Source organism: Dama dama, chromosome 29, assembly GCF_033118175.1.
Source record: "Dama dama isolate Ldn47 chromosome 29, ASM3311817v1, whole genome shotgun sequence".
NCBI lineage: Eukaryota > Metazoa > Chordata > Mammalia > Artiodactyla > Cervidae > Dama > Dama dama.
Genome location: NC_083709.1, coordinates 46,090,122 through 46,096,121, shown reverse-complemented (window position 1 = coordinate 46,096,121; position 6,000 = coordinate 46,090,122). Strand labels below are relative to the sequence as shown.

Below are 6,000 nucleotides of genomic sequence, written 5' to 3'. Positions count from 1 at the left end.
TGATTATAAAGATTAATTTCGTTAACATACGTGAAGCTTTTTAAACAAATGTCAAGTTCACAGTAAGCCCTAAATGACTGTTATTGTTTTAGCATATACAATTGACTTGCAAGGAAGGTTGTGATCCTCATAGTATACACAGTTGGAGAAATCCCAGTTGAGTTTACATGTTAGGGAAGTTCAGATGTGTACCTCGGTGAGTAATGGAGCCTAAGCCTTGTTTCTAATTTAATGACTAAATAAACGTGGTGACCCAATAATCCCATTAGCTTTACTTAATCACCCATATTTCACCTGTCTTTGCAGTGCTCCTTCCGGTGAGAAAAAAACTTCCAGGGTGCGGTAAATGCACCTGTTCAGATATTTTAAAGAGCAAAAACCAGTGGATTGTAGTAGAAAACGCAGCATATAAGACAGCCCAAGTGTGCTCAGAAGTGTAAGGTTCTGCCCAATCTTAGCTGAGACGTTAGGGGAAACGCCACAAGGGACCCAGCTGGAGTCTCTACAGGAAGTTTAAAAAAAAAAAATTGTTCAGCTTTGCAAAACACCTGGTCTTTGGTAGTGCAAAGGCTTAATTAAGTAAGGTCTGTGTGGTTCTTCCGGACACCTTGGAAGGCAGAAGTACATAAGCTCAGAAGTAACAAGCTGTAGCAAGCTAGTTTAACTACTTTCTGAGGGGTCCGGAGGCACTTGAACTTCCTGTTACACTTCAGGCCATACTGCTGTCATCCCATGTTTTTGAGTGATCTCCAGTCCGAATTCCTATTGGGGTCACCTCGGGACTCTTCAACTCAAGAGCACACCTGCGCCGGGCGGGACTAGTTCCGCGTAGGTGACTGAATTACGGGACAGTTTGACTCCTCTCGGCTAATAACAAGCTTCTTGCTTGAGTTACTTGTTAAGGGGTTGGCAACCTTTAGCCCACTTGGGGCCTCCGATGTCGGTCTAGAGGCTGAGAAGTCTCAGTCATAAAACACTGTCATTACCGCCCAGCAGCAAGCCGAGACGTCCTAGCCAGGCTCCGCTGGGCATTGCGAGGCCCCACCCATGGCAACGCCACTCTGACGTCTGCGCGCCGGGGACCGCCATAGGCCCGCGTCGGAGCCCTGGGCGACGTGTGGCGCGTGGACTTCATCAAGTCCAACCCTGCGGGAACCCGGTACGCGCTCCCAGGCAAGGTTCTGTGCACCTGTCTCTTCCTTCTACTCAAGTGTCTTCCCCTTCTGGGCAAAAGGGGACACGTTCCTCTCCAGAAAACACGAAGCGCGGCGGCGAGCGAGCCTAGCCTAAGAACTGTGAGAAAGATTAAGCCAAAGCAAGAAGGTGCTTGGCACCTTTAAGCTGTTTGGAAGTTCACGTGACCCACCAAGTGCCGGGCCCCAGCGGTCACGTGACGACACGCGCGCCCTCGCGCAGGGAGAGCCGGCTGGCCTCGTGCGCGCGCCTTCGCCGCTGCCTCCCAGCCCTCGACGGGAGGGTGAGGAGTGGCGGAGTGATCGGGCGACTGGGGCCGGGTGCGCGTGCGCAGCGAACAGCTGTCACCCAGTGCGGAACAAGTCTTCCAAATTTCCCAAATCTCCCTGGGCCGGAGGCCACCGTTCTTCTTCTCATCTTCCTCCTCGGGGTCGTGTCCTCGCCCCCTCCCGCGCGCCAGGTAACCGCTTTTCCGGAGTCCGGGGGATGGGGCCGGTGGGGGGAGGGGCCCGGGCGGTCTTCCCGGCACTGTCCCGTTCCGCGCGGGGCAGCAGGGGGTGCCGGCGTCTGGCAGAGCGGAGACGCCGGGCCGGAGACGCTCGGTCCGCGGACGCTGTGGCTGTCACGCTGAGAGAGAGTGGCCGGCCATGGTCGCAGGGCTGGGAAGCGGGAGCCAGTGACAGCCCAATCCGGCCCTCGCGGGGGTTCGGTCCCCGCGCTCGCCATTCTCCCGGGGACCGGAGTCGGGGTCGCGCTCCGTGGAGCAGAGGAGCGCGCGGTGGTTCGGCAGTGCCGACTCCTTACCTTTTCCCTTCCAGCCCGGTCTGAGGCGGAGTCCGGGGAGGCCGGGCCTGGCGCGCCCCTCGGGGCCATTTCTTCCCTGGGACTATCTCGACCCGCGACGTGAGGGTGAGGGCTCCTCTCCAGACCACCTCTCCGCAGGCAGCTAACCCCTCTCCTGGGTTCGTCCTTAGTCCCTGCGGCTGTCCTTTTGGTTTTTCCGGAGTGGGGCCATTTCTTCCTGCAGTGCTTCTTGCCGTGATGCGGTGTAGACAGTGGGTGCTTAATAAATACAAGTCGGATCGGGTCGCGTGGAATGCTAGGCATGGCACGTGGCGCGGGGTGGGAATGTGAAGAAAGGAGCCAGGTAGGCTGGGGCTCCCGGCTCGAGCTTGGGGTTTTCCTCTGGGCTCAGCCAATGAAACCAGCGGGGCTCGATTCGGATGCTTTCCGGGTGAACTCGGAGCCAGTCTTCCCTTGAGCTGCAACCACGCACGTCTGCACGGTCTGGCTTTGGTTGTGGGCGATGCCTGGGAGGTTTTTTGTCTGGTTCCTACCCCCTAGAGAAGAGAGGACAAACTTTTTTTTTTTTTTTTTTTTTAAAGCAGTTGGCAAATTACCCTGCGGGATGATTTATCAACTGCTGCCTCGGAAGTATAGGTTAAAAGTTGCAGTCGTTCCACCCTTATCCTCTTGGAAGTTTCTTTGTAGGGTTGGTTCACCTACGTTCAGACCAAACTTTGCTCCATTTCACCCACTTGAATTTGCAGTATTTTTTTTTTTTTTTTAATCTCAGGAAACTCAACTTCACTGTTTCTTTGGCAACAGTTACAAATAGTCTACTTTCAAAATGTCGTGGTTGAAAATTAGTGGCTTTAAATCTTAAAGGTCCATTTTTACTTTGTAGCACTCAGTTCTTTTTGATCTTTAGTCAAGTTCTCCCACCTTGCCAGTCCTCTCCCAACCCCCCAGGCTTTGTTTTGGAATGTATTTCACGGTAATTTGGGTTTTTAAGGCCCTCTTTCTTCCAGTTTAAGGTGCTATGAAAAGTTTGCACATTAGAACACCCTTACGAAGTTGACAGTACAATTTAAATAGAGTTGTTTCATTTTATTAACGGACTATAATCTGTTGCTTTTGTGAAGTTAAAAACATATTTTAAACGTTGCAAGTACACAGATGCTTACGAGGTACATTCCAGTGCTGTCAGTAACATTCTGTGAGAATGCAGATTTTAAGAGACTGGGAACAGGTACTTAATTTTAAAATTTCTTAGACTTAAAATTTCAACTTAAGGACGAAAATCTGGTATATTGAGTTCTCTTCTAGACATCTTAATCACCCAGGAGTAGGTTAAGTGTCCCCGGGGCACAGTCTGAATTCTTTGCTTTTCTCATTGCTTTGTAATTGCTTGCTGACTGACTTTTCTACTCTAGTAGAAAGTTATAGTCTGAGCACAGGTTTTGTGTGTGATTGAATGTATTTGTATTTTCTTTGTTCTGTTTCCAGCAGTTTGCCATAGTGCCCCAGGTGCTCCAGATACCCTCTTTCTTAATAAAAGCTGTATTGAGATATAATTCACATGCTATGAAATCCACCTATTTAAAAGTGGATTTTTTCCCCTTGGTTTTTAGTATATGCATAGAATTGAGCAACTATTAGCACAATCCATTTTAGACCCCCTTTTAAAAAAAATCACCTCAGAATTCGTTTCCAGTTAGCAGTTACTGTCCATTTCTTCCAAATCCAGCCTCCGCCCCAGCCCCTAGGCAGTGACTTTTCTGCCTTGTGTCTCAATGACTTGCCTATTCTGGACTTTACATATAAATGTTAGCATATAGTACTTGGTCTTTTGTGGCTAGATGTTTTTCACTTAGCCTAATATTTTCAGAGTTCATCCATGTTACAGCATGTTTCAATACTTTATTCATTTTTATGGCTAATATTCCATTGTATGGATATGTCACATTTTTTTCTGTTCATTGGTTGATGGACATTTAGATTGTTTCTAGATTTTGTCTGTTATAAATAATGCTGTGAACATCCACGAACTGGTTTTTGTATGTATGCATTTAAAAAAAATGTTTGTTATTTTACTCTTGAGTATATAGCTAGTAGTGGAATTGCTGGACTAAACATTTTCTCTTGAATGAGTGAATGAGCAAGTAGGGATAGTAGTATTGAAAGATGCTTTCTCTAAGCCTTTGAGGGTCCTATTTTGACTCTTTCCTGTACTACCAAGGAAAGACCACTTCTTAGAGGCAGAATTCTCTGTGTGTGGCATTGTCCTGGGTTTAGTGCTATGTTTTTCTTGTCATTAAGATTGTCTGTTAGCCCAGTGTTTTTTTTGCATGTAATAGTCACAATGATTATTTCCTTGATACTGATGTATTTATTGTATGTTTATTAGAGATATGATAAAATATGTATATTCCATGCTCTTTAAACTCAGTGTCTGATGCAGGGCTTTCAATCTTTTAAAGTTTGTATTTTCTTTTTTTGGTAATATGAATATTTAATGCTTCTCTCCCTACCTTCATCTCTTTTCTTTTCTATAGACCCAACCCTTTTTCATTTCTATGTGAGTTTCTTGGGAGCTGTGACATAGTTAAAGTCACTGTATTTTCTTTATCTTTACCAATCCAGAAGGTTTTATGGAGCCTAAAGGATAAATTTAAAATACTGGATTATTATCTTTTTCTCCCTGCAGCTTCACCCACCTCTCCACTGCCCAGGATTCCCCTGTGCCCCTACCCCTTATACCCCTTTGGGAGAAGATACTGGTCCTCCAAGTCCACACTTGTAGGGCCTAATCCTTTCCCTGCCTGAGTGATTGTGACAGTCACTTTGAGAAGTCTATCTGCTTTGCTTCTCTTTCAGTGGCCTCACATCTTCTTTCCCCAAGGATCACATTCTCTCAGCTCTCCGCAGGCTTTGCCCAGCCGGTCTCCTCCCTCTCCACAGTTCCTTGGCTGGTTGGGGCTCATGTTCCCTCTGCTTCTGCTGCTACTGTAACAGCCTGTGTTCTTTGTCTTCTTAACTGCATCTTATCCTTCAGATAGCTCAGCTCATTTGTCCCTTTAAGTTAGTCTTTCTTCAGTCCCATACCAGTCATAGCGGAGTTCTGTAACCTCATTTATAGACTTAAACAATTACACCATTAGTTGTGTATCACTCTATTTTCTATCCCCATGTATGTACAGAAAAAGTTGCACGTGAAATATTGAAAGTGGTTACTTCTGGGCAATGGGAGTATGGTTAATTTGTCTTCTTTGTGTACATGTGCATCTTTGGATTTTTCTCCTATGTACCAGTAGGACCTTTATGAACAAAAAAAACCAAACCCATGTTTTTAAGAAAATCTGTTCTCTAATAAACTATGTTTATTATTAGACTTTAGAGGGAAAAGAAAAATCATCAGTAATTGCCAGAGGGAAAAGAAAAATCATCAGTAATTGCCATTTTAACTTTTTTTTTAAAATAACCTCTATGAGATTTTACTATAGCTTTTCAACATAGAACTTTTATTACATTTTGATTCTTTCTATATCTAGGGACATTTAGGAATTGGTGAGGTTGCCTGGGGATGATCTTCCCTAGAAGATTGAAGTTAAACTGATTCTTATGAACAGAATCTAGCATCTGTTTGAATATGAGAGCTAAGTTTGTGTTAAATAACTCATTTTCCTTTTTTCCCCGGAGAAATGCCCTTAATTATACATGTATATGTTTCATAGTAGTTTTTCCTTGCAGAATTGCTTATTATTTGTGCCATTTGCCTTATTTTTGCTGGATGGTTTATTTTGCCTAGGAGTGGGTACTTGTCTTCAATAGATAACATGTATTATGTGCCATGCACTGTGTTAGATAATGGGCATATTGTAAACACAGTAGACAAATGATTCCTTACTAATTCGTGAAAGAGGATTATTTTGGATGTGATTCTTTAGTTACATTGTTGCTCTATATTTTCAGATACACAGTGGCCTCAACTACTGTGGTTTTTAGGAATTACTCTTCCATAGA

General features: G+C 45.1%; 1 protein-coding gene across 2 annotated transcripts in view; it reads left to right on the top strand.

The window, feature by feature from the left end:
• Nucleotides 1–1,374: 1,374 nt before the first annotated feature.
• The window catches only part of KDM4C (lysine demethylase 4C), a 393,685-nt gene continuing 389,059 nt past the window's right edge, over nt 1,375–6,000 (top strand). Inside the window, exon 1 of one of the 2 annotated variants that reach the window (XM_061132707.1) lies at nt 1,375–1,654. The gene's annotated coding sequence lies outside the window, so the exon portion shown is untranslated. The remainder of the gene's footprint in view (nt 1,655–6,000) is intronic. The other variant, XM_061132709.1, reaches the window with a different exon arrangement.